Below are 16,814 nucleotides of genomic sequence, written 5' to 3'. Positions count from 1 at the left end.
TGGCTCAGATATAGTAGCCTACACTAACAGCTTTAGCGACCTGGCAGCGTTATGCCCCGAGATGGTTACCCCGGAGAGTAAGAAGATAGAAAGGTACATCTGGGGCTTATCTACCCCGATTCAGGGGGATGTATTGTCTTCTAATCCAACTACCTTCGATAGTGCCAAACACCTAGCCCAACGACTCATTGACCACGGAGTCTGCCATGGCGTGGTGGTCCCCTTTCCCGAGCCGTCAAAGGGAGGGGACTATAGATGAAGTTTGGGGAACAAGATGAAGAAGCGAACAACACAGGAACCCCTGCAGGAGCAACAATTGGTTACTATGCACGCCGCCAATACACCTTCCATTCTAGCACCTATCAGTCGGTACGCTGGAACTATCCCGAAGTGTCGTAAGTGTAACTACCATCACACCAGAGTATGCCAAGAAATGCAGTGCATGAATTGCTGCAGGAAGGGGCACACTCTCGTTTCTACAGGGCGCCGGCATAACCAATCTCCCAATTCCTAGGAGAATAAGCAAACCAAGCCTGCTATGGTTGTGGTGAGACTGGGCACTACAAAAGGGACTGCCCAATAGCGAAGAACTCGGCCGGGGAGGGAAAATACTAATGATAACCGCAGGAGATACTGCCCCGGAACCACTAGAGAATAGCGGTACGTCTTCTAATTAAAATTACTTTAAAGGTTTAAATCTATATTAATATTAAATCTTAGGGAATAATTTAAAAGTAATTATAAATTATTAACTCGTCTGAACAAGTCACAACATTCATAAGAGAACTAAAGATCCGCACAGGTGAGCTATGATGGCTTAGTACGTACATCAGGGTTATGCATAACTAAGATTTTGCAGGCTCAGAGTGAATGATTCTGCCTCATTTCTTGTTCCTTGTCTGGTAGTGGATTTAGGGAAGAGTCACTCAGCCGACCGTCTTATTCATCTTAATTATACATAACTTGTATGTGCCAAGTGATCATAGAGGTACCAAGAAGGATCATAATATATAGTATCGGCACTAGTTATCAAATAACTTTCACTGATAGTACTAGCTTATTGCGGTACACTTTGTGGCAGTGGTAATATCGAGAAAGCACTAGAAAGTCTACATCGAATACATTGTCGAGTACACTCGGGATACACCATCGTATAACAAACGTTTCTTTCAATTCGTCCTAACATTTGTCTCTATAAAGAGTTCTGAAGTTGTCATTCGTCATGGATTGGCGTGGTCCTCACCATACTAATTTCATGTGCTCTGCACACTTTCACCATAACCGACCATCTAACAAAACCCTCGTCACTCGTAACGACAACCCGACTCAGACCTCAAAAATCGCCTCTCTCATATTCTCGACCCTGACGTACTCATATGAAGAGTACCTTGCCCTCCGAAATCTTTCTGATGTATACACAACAAACCTTCCAAAAACTACCACTCGTCCAGCAGGTCAAGTTCGAGCACAGAGGCTAAGGACGAATACGGTTAACCTATCGTTACTAAGTGTATACGCGAGAATAGTATATATTCAAGATTCTGCGGAATGAGAATTTGTGCTTCCGCCCTATCTCCTGTTCCTTGTCTGGTTCGGAACTGTGAACCTCTTGCGAGCCGTAAACATTTCACCGCCTTTGGACCGTGAACCCTCGGTTCACGGCCGTCAACTCCTCGGCCGCAAACGAACCCTCGACAGTGAACCCTCGGACCGTGAACTCATGCTATATATGCGAGTGTTAGCTATTTCCTCATTTCTCATCTTCCAGCCGCGAACTCTCTCATTCTCTCTCAAGTATCATCCATAAAAGGCCCTCCTTTCTCCTTAAAAATGTAAGAAACACTTCCCTTTTCTTGTCATTCATGCGAAACCCTTTGATTCCATCATTGATTCATCATCTTTTCATCAATATCTTCAAGTGTTCTTCCCTGAAGTTGGGCTGTGAGCCAATCTTATGGGTCGTGAACCGTTCAACATGGGGCGTGAACACTCATGTGTTCTTGGGCCGTGATCACTCCTTAGGGTCATGAACACCATTTCAGCCTCCTAACTTGCTTCTAACACTCTTTTGGTGAGTTATTCTTGCATCCGTGGTCATCCCTAATCACCTTTGTATATTCACTAACTATATGTAATGCCCCGATTCTCGAGTATCAATATATGGTTATAAATTCTCATGATTTCATGGTCTACTCAACGAGTTGGTTGCCTGACTCGTCTAGTAGCAGCGGGTTGGTCCACATGTTTAAGTTACCTAGTCGCCGAGTCCAAGAAGGGACTCGATGAGTAGGAGATGGAGGATGAAACCCTAATTTCCGGGGTTTTGTACCTTATTTAGAGGATCGTTGGCCTCCTCAGCCTCCCCTTACAACCTCTTGATAGTCCATAAATCCTAATTCGTGTGAGTGTGCTCCATTTGTGTATTTTAAGCTTTGGAAGAGGATTCTTGGTGAGAAGAGCTTGGAGGGAAAGTGTCTAGAGGCAAGGAACATGTGGGATCTGGAATCTACCTCAGTTGGCATCCTTGGAAGGTATCAAGTCATTATCTTGACCTCATTTCATTCTAAATCTCTTTTGGGTGAATTTTAGGGCTTTTCTAGCATATTAGGAAGCTTTTCTTGTGTATGAGCTAAGATCTAAAGTTGCAACTTCAGATCTGAACTCTCTGTGGTCTCTAAGTCCATAAAGCTTTCAGCTTTAGCAGTTATGAGCCTCTCCTTAGGTATAAAACTCCATTACAAGCTTGGTTTTGTCATTATAAGACTTTAGAGCCTTGCATACACGTAAAGTTTGCAACTTTACGTGATAAACATGTCTTGGGGAAAATGATCTGCAATATGGAACCTTATCATAGCTTAAAAAGCATCTGAATATATGAAGGAATAAAGGGACTTGACGGGTTGCATGGTCAACTCGGCGAGTCCGATGAAGATTGTCGTGGACTCAACGAGTCAATTAGGGTTTTCCCGGCTTTTGGCACGCATGGCCTTGGCGAGTTGCAAGGGAAACTTGACGAGTTGGCGAAGGAGTTTATGGATGCAAACATTAGGAACTCGATGAGTCACTCTAGTGACTCGGCGAGTGGGCGAGTTATGCAAGGAACTCGGCGAATGGCTGGTCGTACTCGAAGAGCCGGGTCAACATGGGCTGTTGACGTTGACCGTTGACTTTGACTTTGACTTTGACCAAGGATGATTGTTGGACTTCTGGGGAATTTTGCGAATTTATGATCATGGTTGTGTGACAAATATAGGTGGTGGAGTTTGCGGCAGTGATCCGAGAGTTTGAGCTTATCTTTCGAGTCGACAGTTGCGAGGTGAGTTATCCTCACTATACCAACATGGTCTAAGGCACCAAGGTCGGCCCTTTATCGGATTTGTATTCGGGAAATTGCTTGATATGATTATTGATATGCTAGATCTGCATCCTGGTAGTTAGGATGGTATTATGTTTGTGGCCTTGTTTATGTCGGTATCATGGTATATAGGATGATGTTATGTTAGTGACCGGTTAGGTCAGTATCCTGGTTATATGATGGTTGTTGTGTTAGTGATATGTTAGATCGGTGTGATTATCTATTATATACATGCTAGCGTATGATATTTGTGTACACATTCTTGTTTGATTACTATGGGGGTTGGATTGAGGCGGGTCCTGCTTCCTGCTATAAGCCAACATACCCTGGGTGAACCGGATAGATGGCAGGCCCAGGGGGCACCTAGTCAGGCCGAAGGCCCGGCGAGCGGTCAGGATAGGCTGAAGGCCCCGAGAGGGCGGTCCAGATATGTCGAGGCTCGGAGAGTGGGCTAGATAGACTGAAGGCCCGGTGCGGGCGGTCCAATCATAATACAGACTCAGAGAGTGGACCAAGGGGACTGAAGGCCCGATGTGGGCGAACCAGTCACACTGTAGAATTAAGATGCATGGCTGTTCTGTTGCTTATATGGTTATATGATATGGTTATCAGTATAGCGTTGGTATCTTGAGGGCAACTCTCTAAGCTTTCGGGCTTACAGTTTCATTTTATTGTTTCAGGTTCAGCGGATGGATGCAGGATGGTGAAGGCGTGACCATACAGTTCCTTGATTAATGATTATGATTTCTAGGAACTCTGATGTTTAAACTATTTTTAAAACAAATTGTAATAATTGAATGGTTTAAAATGATTTAAAAAGTTTTAAATTGGCTCGAATTTTATGGATGTTACAAGTTGGTATCAGAGCCTTGGTTTGAGTGAATTGGAGGAAAACTCGTGTGAATCCAGTCTCAAATCAAGGAAGATTTTCAAAATGATTTTAAATGGTTTTCAATATAAGTAAAAGTGGATGCAAAGTGTACAATCAGTCGGAGCCAGTAATTAAACCCCAAAATACCATACAGTTATTTGATATTGTAATATGTTAGAACAACATGTTAGTACTAGGCTAGCGATCTTCAGGAATTGCATGATAAAATTTCCTGATTACATGATTCCTGCTAGCCTAGGATTTCCTTGATATGAGATTGACATCATTACTATAATTGTTTAGTGTATGCATCACGGTTATACATAATTAAGATCTTATAGCCTGAGAATGTTTTATTTGACCTTATGTTCTTTTCTTGTCTGATTGGGGGCTTAGGGTAGGATTGGATATTCAAAAGTCTATAGGGTCCAACGTTATGTATGGCTAGCATACACTAGTGCTACAGGGTTGGTGGAAGTTTCATGAATGGGTGGGTTGTACAAGGCCGGTAGGCCAGTCAGGAGAAATTTAGCATTCCTATAGGAGTGAGGATTGAGCGCTCGCTATGTTTATGTATTCTGTTAGGGTGTTGTGATGATACTTGAGACAAAGATGGGTAGGTGTGGAAGGTAGTATGGGCCCGTACTACTGAAAGCACAAGACCCATACGCATAGCAAGGAAGCCACAACCCCCAAGGTGTGGTTGGGGTTAGGTTCCCCATTGTTTATGCAGATTGTCTAATATCTTCCTGTTATGTTTTTAGTATGGTGGCTGCGAGGCATTTTGTGATGGGATCCGGATCAGGATCAGGATAAGACGATCAGGGTGCCTCAGCAGCACCCGAGGTCATTAGTATTGACAGAGGATCAAGTCGGGGAGTTCGTCCGCGAGGAGGTGGTCGAGACTGTCCGGAGTCAAATTTCGGAGTTGTTTGGGTCTATCAAGACCGCCTTGATGGAGTATTTTGCTGACATATACATAACCCAAGCTGAGACGGTTGCCGCAGCAGCTACAACAGCTGTAACAGTGGCAGAGGGAGGAGCCGATCGGGGCTTCCAGTACCAGGACTTCGACAACACGAAGCCCCCAAATTTTGATGGGATCTAGGACCCTGTCATAGCCATGAGGTGGCTATCTGACATCGAGGGGTGCTTTTTCACATGTTCCTGCCCGATTGACTAGAAGGTCAAGTGTGCCCTGAACATGTTGAGGTCCGGGGCGAAGGACTGGTGGAGGTTGATGACAGGGTCTTATTCGGATGAGCGAAGAGCTGCAGTTTCTTAGGATCAGTTTAGGGAGATGTTCCGCTCCCACTACATTCCACAGGTCGAGCGTGAGCGGTTAACTCAGGAGTTCTTGGAGTTGAAACAGGATATGGAGTCGGTGACGGAGATCACCCGTATGTTCACTGAGAGGGTGATGTTTTGCCTGAAGTTTGCTTCCGATTACGCTCAGATGACGCAATATCTGAGCATGCTCAAGACTGACATTAGACAGTTCGTTGCTACCCATTGATTTGATACATTACTGGATTTACAGGAGGTCGCTAGGCGGCGGGAGCTGGAGATCGATTTGAAGTTGCAAAAGCAAAGGCAGGCCCCGGTGCAGTCGCAACCGGTGCCAAAGCGGTCAAAGACCGCTGATTCTAGGGTGGGAGGTCAGAGCGGCCACACTTGTGAGAAGTGGGGGAAGGGTCATACCGGAGTTTGTAAGTCCGGTGGTGCGTGCCGCAAGTGTGGAATGGAGGAGCACTATGTGAGGGATTGTCGTTAGTTGGCCCCGGTTCATGACATGAGGGTTTGTTATCACTGTCATCAGGTTGGTCACATAAATGCCAACTATCCTCAACTTGTTGCATTGAGGACTACTGTTTCAGGTCAGGGAAGAGCAGAGCCTCCGAGGGCTCAGGGACGTGCCTTCCAGCTTACGACAGAAGAGTTCAGTACAACGCCAGATGCAACTGTGGGTATGTTTCCATCTCTCATGTTACTTTTATGTTTATATTATGAATTTGTCCTCCTTTTTCTGTATAAGTTATTAGATCATATGAGGGTCAGAGGAGTTTAGTATCCAGGAGTGTTGGAGAATGGGAAGTTAGGATATAGGATCTCTATTCTAGGACTAGTAGTTGTGAATCGAAGATGTAAAAGTGTTCAGTTGGGATTCAGTTTCTTTTGAAGTTTAGTTGATCCATGCCGGGAGGGTTGTTCTGCAAAAATTGTTCACTCCAGGGTTAATCTTTCCATAGATAAGGGTGAAAATACCTAGTAGGGACAGCTGAGTTACGTTTCATTTTCGCCGTCAGTAGGTAGTAGTGAGTGTCCCAAGTGGGGGAGAATTGGTAATTCTCAGATGAAGAATCAGCTTTTGAGGGTTCCATTAGCTGTCAGGGTTCGACAGTGCATCCAACACGAGTGTGCAGGCTATTTAGCGTAGGTGGTAGACACGCGGTTCAGGGAACAAATCACGGTTTTTCGAGAGGATGGACAATCAGCACTGGGTCTAGGGTTAGGACAGGGTTAGAGTCCGCAGAATGGATCAAGAGTTCGGAACCCTAAGTGGGTGAGAGCAGTCTGCATGGGAGAAATCCCCAGGAGGGATGGTCCAGGGTAATGCACAACAGTTTCGAGCGATCTGGATAGACTGAAGACCAGTGGGGCGTACCACTCAGGCCGAAGGCTCGGAGAATGGTCCAGACAGGCTGAAGGCCCATAGAGGTGGTCCATACATGCTGAAGGTTCTGTGAGTGGTCCAGATAGACTGAAGGTCTGGCGAGGCGGTCTAGTCATGCTAAAGACTCTGTATGTGTTCGTAGATATATGTGCAGGTATTCAGTATGCTGATATGCTATATCAATCAGTAGGTCTGTCCCTAAGTATTGAATATGTCGCTGGAGTAGGCTGAAGACTCTGGTGTATTTTGGTTTGATTGGATGTTGTTGTTAGAGATCAGATGGAGTACAAAGGATCTTGCTAATCTCATCGGTCCGAAGTGTCTCTTAGGATTAATCTTTAGGATCGGATAATACTCCAGTTGGGGACTGGGAGTAGATCCGAATGGGTATTCTTCAGTTTTAGGAAGGATTGGGATTAGAATGTTCCGTCATTCAGGTTCTGGGAACCAGTTTAGATCTTTTCTTGATCGTTTATGGAATTTGGATGGGGTTGAGGCGGTCCTACTCTATGCGGTAGGTAAAGATACCCAGAGCGGGCCAACTGAAAGTCGTAGGCACGGAGGCTCAAAGGGAGCAGTAGGGTTGAGGCGGTAGGCCACCAATCCCTGAGAAATTCAGCTCGATAGTCGAATTGATTAGACATGATTGGTATTCCAACCAGAAGGGGTGATATGAGTTAGATATAAGTGTCGTACTGGTGGGTCAGTAGTGGTAGGTATGTTGATGATGGTTTGAGTTATTGTGATGTGTTTTGGGTTGATTTCAAATGTGAAAGAGTCATAGTGTGTCTGATGTGAGGAGGAGATGGGTTGCTGAAGACCAGGTAGGAGGTGAGGCTGCCGCGGGTCATGTTGCGTTCATTATGTTAGCGGAAGTTGACGGCAAGGCGTGGAAGCAAGTCCAACTAGTCGGTTTTCTTTTCAGGTAGTGGGCAGACAAGTTAGGACCAGGTAGGTTTCGACTTCGTCTGAGAAACAACATATGGTAGTAGGAAGAGTTGGAGTAGATTTATGACTTGGGATTCATGTATAGGATGCGAGGATATTCCATCCTAGGGATGGATGGACCCATCGTAGGCATGCCTGGTATTCCAACCTGAGGCTGATTCGACCAGGAATGAGTGCTCGTGTTTCAGTGGGTTGATTTTGTATGATATGGTGGGACAAATTTCCTATCAACACAAAGGGTTCGCCTCAGGAAGAGGGAAAGTTGGGTTTCCGATTCTTTGGATCATCATGAAATTGTCAAGATGGCAGAATGGCATGAAGGATAGACCTTATGAAAAGGTTCGATTGGGATTCACATCACCTTTCACGTTTCGCAGTTGCGAAAGTGCATCATGGATCAAGAGGCGATAGTATCATTGGATTACATTCAGGTCGGTGAGCGCTTGGATTCTGTTGAAAGGCCTGTGGCTATACTGGAGAGAAGGGTGAAGGTCCTACGGAACAAGAAGGTATCTTTGGTAAAGGTACAATGGGAGCACCAGAGGGTCCGAGTGGACATGGGAGCCGGAGGCAGAGATGCGGGAGCACTATCCAGGATGTTCACCGCATCAGACTTTGAGGACGAAGTCTAGTTCAAGTGGGGGATAATTGCAACGCTCCTATTCTTGAGTATCAACTTATAGTTATAAATTCTCATGATTTCAAGGTGTACCTGACAAGTTGGTTGCCTGACTCGTCGAGTAGCAGCGGGTTGGTCCACGTGTTTAAGTGACCTACTCGCCGAGTCCAAGAAGGGACTCGACGAGTAGGTGCTGGAGGATGAAACCCTAATTTCTGAGGTTTTGAACCCTATTTAAAGAATCATTGGCCTCCTCAGCCTCCCCTTGCAACCTCTTGATAGGCCATAAACCCTAATTCGTGTGAGTGTGCTCTATTTGTGTGTTTTAAGCTTTGGAAGAGGATTCTTGGTGAGAAGAGCTTGGAGGGCAAGTGTCTAGAGGCAAGGAATGTGTGGGATCTGGAATCTACCTCAGTTGGCATCCTTTGGAAGGTATCAAGTCGTTATCTTGACCTCATTTCATTCTAGATCTCTTTTGGGTGAATTTTAGGGCTTTTCTAGCATATTAGGAAGATTTTCTTGTGTATTAGCTATGATCTGAAGTTGCAACTTCAGATCTGAACTCTTTGTGGACTCTAAGTCCATAAAGCTTTCATCTTAGCAGTTATGAACCTCTCCTTATGTATAAAACTCCATTACAAGCTTGGTTTTGTCATTATAAGACTTTAGAGCCTTGCGTGCACGTAAAGTTTGCAACTTTATGTGATAAACATGCCTTGGGGAATTAGATTTGCAATATGGAACCTTATCATGGCTTAAAAAGCATCTGAATAGATGAAGGACTGAAGGGACTCAACGAGTTGCATGGTCAACTCGGCGAGTCCGATGAAGATTTTCGTGGACTCGGCGAGTCAGTAGGGTGACTCGGCAAGTCAGTAGGGTGACTCGGCGAGTCAGTTAGGGTTTTCCCGACTTTTGGCACACATGAACTTGGCGAGTTGCAAGTGAGACTCGATGATTTGTTCAAGGAGTTTACGGCCGCAAACATTAGGAACTCGACGAGTCAATCTAGTGACTCGGCGAGTTGGCGAGTTATGCAAGGAACTCGGCGAGTGGCTGGTTGTATTCGACGAGTAGGGTCAACATGGACTGTTGACCTTGACCGTTGATTTTGACTTTGACCGTTGATTTTGACTTTGACCAAGGATGATTGTTGGACTTCTGGGGCATTTTGGGAATTTATGATCATGGTTGTGTGGCGAATATAGGTGGTGGAGTTTTTGGTGGTGATCCGAGTGTTTGAGCTTATCTTTCGAGTCGATAGTTGCATGGTGAGTTATCCTCATTATACCAATAGGGTCTAAGTTACCAAGGCTGGCCCTTTATCGGATTTGTATTCAGGAAATTGCTTGATATGGTTGTTGATCTGCTAGATCTGCATCCTGGTAGTTATAATGGTATTATGTTAGTGGCCTTGTTTAGGTCGGTATCATGGTATATAGGATGATGTTATGTTAGTGACCGGTTAGGTCGGTGTCTTGGTTATAGGATGGTTGCTGTGTTAGTGATCTGTTAGATCGGTGTGATTATTTGTTATATACATGCTAGCATATGATATTTATGTGCACATGCTTGTTTGATTAGTATGGGGTTGGGTTGAGGCGGGTTCTGCTTCGTGTTGTAGGCCAACATACCCAGGGCGGACCGGATAGACTGCAGGCCCAGGAGGGCACCTAGTCAGGCTGAAGGCCCGGCGAACGGTCCAGACGTGCGGGGGCTTAGAGAGTGGAACAGATAGACTGAAGGCCCGGTGTGGGCGGTCCAGTCATACTATAGACACAGAGAGTGGACCAGGTGGACAGAAGGCCCGATGCGGACCAGTCACACTGTAGACTCGAGATGCATGGCTATTCTGTTGCTTATATGTTTATATGATAGTGTTATCGGTATGGCGTTGGTATTTTGGGGGCAACTCACTAAGCTTTCGGGCTTACAGTTTCAGTTTATTGTTTTAGGTTCAGCGGATGGCCGCGGGAAGGCGAAGGCGTGACTGTACACTTCCTCGATTGATGATTATGATTTCTGGGAACTCTGATGTTTAAACTATTTTGAAAACAAAGTGTAATAATTGAATGGTTTAAATGATTTAAAAAGTTTTAAATTGGCTCGAATTTTATGGATGTTACACTATATACCTATATGTCTAATAATATGCTAAATAGGACACATTTGTGTCTCGGGACTTCGTTTGCGGAGCTTCTCATCCTATATCTAATCTTCAAGTGAATCACCACATAAGTTGAGTTCATACCCCCAAGTCTTTTTCCAACTTTTTAAATGTTTTAGGTGCGAGTACAAGTATAACACAAGAAATGTTGTGTTTTAAAATATAAATTGCTTATTACGTCTTTGTATCAATGAACTGTACTTAGATCTTGAAACTCTGAATAGAACATAGAAATGAGCTTATAAACTTTAATAAGTTCCGCTTAAGGAACAAATGGATCTTTTTATAAACTTATCCGTTAATTATGAAAAGGTTTTTCCGCATTATTACTCTTAAATTCATTAATATAACTTGTGAGATACGTCTTCGAGTACTCACATAAGTACTAATAGAAGTCTACCCTTACGACCAGAGTCTCCTGGAGGGAGAGAGTGAGTTTGTGTATAGATCTATACGAGATTGACAATCCCGCACCTCGTTGTTAGCTACAGCCGGACTGGCAGGTCTACTGGTGACAAATGTCATATTCTTTTTGACGTCTACAATATGTTGTGTTTAACCGGTCCAATAAGTATGGTCGTAAAACTCACAATAGATTACAACGATATATTTACGTAGTAATATACTTTCCATGAACAAATCTCAAGGGATATTAACTATGTGATTTCTCAATATATACCTTAGGGTTAGATAAAACTTAAGTCTGATAGACAGTGGAATGTGTGACTTCCGCCTCATTTCTTGTTCCTTGTTTGGTTGTGGGCTTAGGGCTGATTCACCCATTCAACTATCTATTCGATCTGGGTTATATATAACTCGTATGTATTAAGTGATCATATGAGGGTAGTATCATCACATCAGGTTTTTCCAGAACAACCAAGTCATTATTCAGTATTAACTTATCAACTAAAATAGATATCATTAAAGTAGGTATAGCGATTATACTTGTGCTTTTCAATCTTTGAACAACATAGACAACCGGTCCGTTTTATAGAAAAATATAGGATTTTCTATGGTAAACATCATTCTTTCAAGATAAACATGTGACATCCCCGTTTTCACGGTCAGAAAAGACCGATTTTGTTTATGCTTTATAAAAATCAGAGTACTTCTTTTCATAAAAATGTTGCGGAATTTGTTCCCAGAAAAATAAGATAAATATGTTATCAAAACATTTTTGAAGAAACGTATTTTATTCATTTAAAACGTTTGGGATGTAATTGTCAATACAGGAACATAAGAATAAACGGAACTTACATTTATTTACACTAGTGATCTACATCTCTTTAATCTCTCAGTGTAATGTCACTTCATATCGACACCTGAGATATAAATAAACTGAGTAGGTCAGGTTGGGAAACCTGGTGAGTACATAGGGTTTTTAACCCACAATAATATAATTATTATTTTTAAACAATTAAACAGTCAACCCAATTACCCATCCCCATTATCTTCTTTATCCTTAAGGTACGAATTCCATTGTTGTAAATGACACATCTGTCACGCACAATCTGCTAGTTTTGTCACTAGGGCGCAACTACCAAAATTGTGACATTCTCTATGGGGCACATATGCCGAAATAGTCCCTTAGGCGCATCTGCCGGGGTTATGAAGTTCTCTATTAGGCGCTTCTGCCAGTAGAGTCCTTTAGGCGCATCTGCCGGGTTTTATTGACAGTATCGTTTTCGAGAGTCCACCCGCAATACATATCAATGGGTTTTTAGAGTACACCGGTGAACACGTCGTTCACAACACCTACAGGTTGCGAGCCTGCTAGTGTTCCACTGGACTGTCTAGAATAGTCTGTGGTTGTCATCCATACTTTGCTGAATGACGGGGCCATCATTTGGGAAAAAGGCTTCTCACATGTCCACCTCTCACCCTCACCTCACGGTCTATTTCACCTCTCAACTTATCATCCAACTCATATTTCATCTATTACATCTACCCATGTCTTACCCCAACATTTTCGTAGATATAAAATACATATACAGTTTAAATAATTTAAAACGTGTATAAATTCGTTCATCCAACATAGACAGCAAGTACTCAGGTAATATGCACACATAACACGTAATTTATAGAAAATACTTCATATCTATGTGTAAGCTGAAAGTAACTATGCACTCACCTGAAAGGTGGTGACTCAGCACTCAGACAACGCTTCGATATTCTCAAAACAATTTTCCTTCGATAAAACCTAGTATCAATACCACTAGGGTTTAGTCTAACGATAACCGCGGCAAATTAATAGCCTGACTATTATTACTATTATATAAGCGTTAAATAACACTCAATATAACTCATAATAATAGCCCAAATAATTATTTTAAGAACCTAATAACATTACAATAATTATTTGAAAGCTAAATTAAAAGTTGCGCAAGCGTAGCTCACTTACAACGGATTTTAAGGAAAACTGGGCTTTGTTTGGAGCAGCGTTTAGACTCTATCGGCTAAGGTGGGAACATACTATACAACTTTCGTTTAGACTCTATCGGCTAATTTTGACTTTATTTTAAAATTCATATTATTAACAGGCCGAGACAGGATTGGTCCGTTAAATTCTCATAACTTCTTCATCCGACGTCCGTTTTCGCCCATCTTTTTCTCGTTATGCTACTCTTAACGAGATCTTCGATTCTTGTTTAGGTTGTGTCGGCTAAAAACCGCTCGATCTAATATTCGAATTTCGGGCTGTACACTGCTAATCCGAAACTTCGAAAAATCATAACTTCCTCCTACGAAGTCAGATTTGGGCGTTCTTTTTATGGACGCTCCTGATTTAACGTATTATACGAATTTCGTTTAGATCGCTAAGGCTAAATCTCGCTTTATCGTAAATTCACTATTTACGCTTCCCGGTATCGTGCCGGTTCCGTCGCGAAACTTCGACGGATCATAACTTCTTCGTTATAACTTGGATTTCGACGCTCTTTATATGTACGGAAACCTTGTAACATATTCTACAACTTGGTTAAGATTATTTATTCTAAATAATATCTTGTCGAAAAGTCATTTTCGACACTTATTGCCTCTAATTTGACTAGTCCGGATTTGCGGGCGTTACAAAACAGCTTTCGATAGAACTTTCAGAAAACAATAGCATTTTAACTAAAAACAATGTTTCACAATAGAGTTAGTGAAACTAGAAACTCATCTATAAAAGGTTTAATTCGTATTATTAAACTAGTATTACACAAAGGACCTTAAATGGTTAATTCTATAATTCCTTAGTTTTTACATCAGGGTTATATATAATTAATATCTGATAGGCAGTGGAATCTGTGACTTCCGCCTTACTTCCTGTTCCTTGTTTGGTTGCTGGCTTAGGGCAGATTCACATAACTGTCTGTTCCATATTAGATTATATATAGCTTGTATAAAATCAGTGATTATGTAACACCCGAAATCAGAAAGGTCAAGAAAGGAAAGGAAAAACCCTAAGTTAAAGAGGGTTGACTCGTCGAGTCCAGGGAGGAACTCGGCGAGTCGAAGCGGGATCCGGGTGTAAAGCAAGTGACCAACTCGGCGAGTCGGCAAGTGGACTTGGCGAGTCAGGTCTGGGTTGGGAAACCCTAATTTCGGGACTTGGTACCCTATTTAAGCATCTTAATCTCTTCCCTAGGTCTCATTTGCGGCCCTATAGTCCAGAACCAAAAACCCTAAGCCTCCATTGTTGCTCAATCAAGCTTTCTTGCCAATTTGGGTGATTTGAAGGAAGAAGGAGGAAGGCACACATTGGGGATTCAAGTATTGGCAGTAGATCCAGAGTTTGTGAGGTCTTCCAGAGCTTTTGAAGGTAATGAGTCGCTACCTTCCCTCTTTTGCATATAGATCAACCTTTATCATGGGATTTGGGGCTTTCAGGACAAGTTTATGAACCATTTCGATTTAGAAGCCCAGATCTGAAGTTGCTACTTTAGATCTATGTGTATCTTGGCCTAGAGAATCATAAAGCATTATGGGTTGATTGTTGAGCCCCTTTGTCTCAAACCCTAGTTTATAGTGATTTGAGCCTAGATCGTGTTAGCTACACGTAAAGTTTGCCACTTTACGTAAGGAATAGGCTTTAGAAGAGTGGATCTACAGTTTGGAGTCCATGCATGACTCAAAAGTCCTCTGCATGTATGTAGATCTGTATGGACTCGGCGAGTCCTTCGAGTGGACTCGGCGAGTAGCATGAAGATGAGGAGGAACTCGACGAGTGGGATGAACAACTCGTCGAGTCGGATGAAGTTAAGGATGAACTCGGCGAGTTGGAAGAACAACTCGACGAGTTGGTTGAAGATTGCCTTGGACTCGGCGAGTCTATTAGTGGACTCGGCGATTCAGGTCGCGAAACCCCAATCCCTTCGAGTTGAGATTCGAATCAGTGAGTCGGGTGGAGACACAGCGAGTTGGACAGGTCAGGACTCGGAAATAGTTGGACTCGGCGAGTCATGGACTGACTCAGCGAGTCGAGTCACGAATAAAAAGACCCTGAGCATATGAACTCGGCGAGTCATTAGGTTGACTCGGCGAGTAGGGTTGACCTGGAAGGTTGACTTTGACCAGGACTTTGACTTTGACCAGAGTTGATCTTGTTGACTTTTAGAGGACTGTCAGACTAAGTGTCATATTGATATTGGTAGCTCGGAGAGCTGGAGGAGCAGCGGCTCAGGGGATTGTCGATCAGCAACCAGAGGATTATCGGCGGAGCTCAGCAGTTCAGGAGAGTTTCCTTCCAGTAGGAACGGGTCTAAGGCCACAATGCCGGCCCGTTTAGCTAGCAGTAGTTTCCGGATTTTGATATGATACAGTAGTTAGTATGTTTGATGCCTTCGTGGCTCAGACAGGATTTATGTGTTATGTGTTCCGGGCTACGGCCCGATGCAGTATGCAGTGTATGTGTGTTCATGCTAGTTGAAATGTTTATGTTATGTGATGTTCAGTTAGTTCCGGACTTCGGTCCGATGCAGGGGGCAAGGCCCCAGTTAGTCCGGACTTCGGTCCGATGCAGGGGACAAGGTCCCAGTCAGTTAGTCCGGACTTCGGTCCGATGCAGGGGACAAGGTCCCAGTCAGTTTCCGGACTTCGGTCCGATGTAGGGGGCAAGGCCCCAGTTAGTCCGGACTTCGGTCCGATGCAGGGGACAAGGTCCCAGTCAGTTTCCGGACTTCAGTCCGATGCAGGGGGCAAGGCCCCAGTTAGTCCGGACCTCGGTCCGGTGCAGTGGGCAAGGCCCAATATGTGCTTTATATGTTATTGCATGGTATGTGGTAGATTGGGGGAGCTCACTAAGCTTCGTGCTTACGGTTTTCAGTTTTGGTTTCAGGTACTCATTTTTCAAAAGAGGAGCTCGGGAAGATTGTAGTGCACACACCATAGTCAGTTAGCCTGGGAATGTTTGACTCTGATAATGAGATTATGTTTTGAATTAATACTCTAAAAATTATATTATGACTTATGATACAGTTTTGTAAATATGGTTTTAGTAATGTTTTAAAAGAAATTTTTAGTCGTGATTTTTGGGTCGTTACAAGTTGGTATCAGAGCCTTGGTTTGAGGGATTCGGACATACCCTCGAGCGTGTCTGAACTCAAACTAAGGGATTGGTATAAAGGTTTTCAAAAGAAAAATACAGTTTTGAAAAAGGAGTTTGAGAAAAGAAAAGAGTTTTAGAAAAAGCAAAAAGAATATTTAGAAAGTAAATAACTTGAAAAGAGAAAAAGGGTGTGGTGCATGCAATCAGCCGAGCTCAAGTAAGTACTCCCAAATTACCCATACAAGTTTATGATCATTAGTTTCAGTTTCAGTTTTAGTCCCAGTTTCAGTTTCAGTTTCAGTAGAACAACATGCTAGTATAGGACTAAGGATCTAGGAGGATGCCTTATGTGCCTGCTTTATATGTTTCAGCTTGATAAGAATTTCATGCTAGTATTGAGTAGACAGTAGTAGGATAGCCTGTGTAGGTTATGCCTGATAGTATGAGCTTAGCATTATATGCTAGTACAGTTTCTTGTTATGAGAATAGTTTTGCCTGAGTATGTTTCCTTTATCCGAATGCTGCTTGCTTTGTGCTTTGTGGGACTCTGAGTGATGGGAGTTAGACATTAGGTGAATACGTCACATCACATGTGATCAGGGTTGAATAATCTCAGAGTGTTGGATTTGGCCCTACTGCGCAGCTCTTGTTTG

This window comes from Lactuca sativa, chromosome 4, assembly GCF_002870075.4.
Source record: "Lactuca sativa cultivar Salinas chromosome 4, Lsat_Salinas_v11, whole genome shotgun sequence".
Lineage (NCBI taxonomy): Eukaryota > Viridiplantae > Streptophyta > Magnoliopsida > Asterales > Asteraceae > Lactuca > Lactuca sativa.
Note: the sequence above shows the minus strand (reverse complement) of the source record.